Source organism: Colobus angolensis, unplaced genomic scaffold, assembly GCF_000951035.1.
Source record: "Colobus angolensis palliatus isolate OR3802 unplaced genomic scaffold, Cang.pa_1.0 Scaffold212, whole genome shotgun sequence".
Classification (NCBI taxonomy): Eukaryota; Metazoa; Chordata; class Mammalia; order Primates; family Cercopithecidae; genus Colobus; species Colobus angolensis.
This window is the reverse complement of record NW_012115289.1, coordinates 3,305,256-3,305,620: the sequence shown is the minus strand read 5'-3', so window position 1 is coordinate 3,305,620 and position 365 is coordinate 3,305,256.

Below are 365 nucleotides of genomic sequence, written 5' to 3'. Positions count from 1 at the left end.
ATTATTGGTCTATTCAGGGATTCAACTTCTTCCTGGTTTAGTCTTGGGAGAGTGTAAGTGTCCAGAAAATTATCCATTTCTTCTAGATTTTTTAGTTTATTTGCGTAGAGGTGTTTATATTATTCTCTGCTGGTAGTTTGTATTTCTGTGGGATCGGTAGTGATATTCCCTTTATCATTTTTTATTGTGTCTATTTGATTCTTCTCTCTTTTCTTCTTTACTAGTCTTGCTAGTGGTCTATCAATTTTGTTGATCTTTTCAACAAACCAGCTCCTGGATTCATTGATTTTTCGGAGGGTTTTTTGTGTCTCTATCTCCTTCAGTTCTGCTCTGATCTTAGTTATTTCTTGCCTTCTGCTAGCTTT